This window comes from Sinocyclocheilus anshuiensis, unplaced genomic scaffold (genome assembly GCF_001515605.1).
Source record: "Sinocyclocheilus anshuiensis isolate Anshui unplaced genomic scaffold, SAMN03320099.WGS_v1.1 scaffold1228, whole genome shotgun sequence".
Taxonomy (NCBI): domain Eukaryota; kingdom Metazoa; phylum Chordata; class Actinopteri; order Cypriniformes; family Cyprinidae; genus Sinocyclocheilus; species Sinocyclocheilus anshuiensis.
The window spans coordinates 258193-258943 of record NW_015547716.1 but is presented as its reverse complement, the minus strand read 5'-3'; positions in this window follow the sequence as shown (position 1 = coordinate 258943).

The window sequence follows — 751 nt, the reverse complement described above, 5'->3', positions numbered from 1 at the left end:
TCTTTCTACAGGTTATCTTAAGGGTTTTTCCATTGTTTATTTTTAGTATAACATTATAATACCATGCTTTCTGGTAACATTTACTTCTTTATTTAAAGAAGAAACCAATCCAAAGTAGAGTTGACGTTTGAGGCTTAATACTCTAACTGAAAAACTTTTATTGCTTTTCTAGAGTGTTTTCAGCTTGGTTATTTTTACATAAATATATGGCATGCAGTTGCTCCAAACAATGGTATAAACATAATTCAGTGTAAATAGTGATAATCGTAATTAATCATCGCAATTACAATTTCAAGAGAATAATCAACATTTATGATTTTTGTAATAATTGTGCAGCCCTAGTGCTAGCCGCTGAAGACGCAGTGGATTACATTTGTTTTTGAAGAGAATGTGCCCCGGATCTACATAAATGAGTCTATCTTCGCGCGAATCATTTGTGATCCAGCTTCATCCACAGAAGCAGTGACTGTAAGGTTTTTTAATTAATCTTTGCAAATCGCCTTTCCTAATAATTTAAGATGTTTACAGTCTTATCAGATTTTCACAATGTAAGAGACAATTGTTTCTATAGTGTGTATTAATGTCCATGCATCACTGCTGCTCTGTTAGTTTCATATGTTATAAACTAGTCTGTTTGCACAGCATTTGTCTTAAAGGGGTCATATGATGTTGCTAAAAAGAACGTAAATTCGTAATGAAAAAACGTAATGAAATGTTTATGCGGTTTAAGGTTAAAAAAACACATTATTTT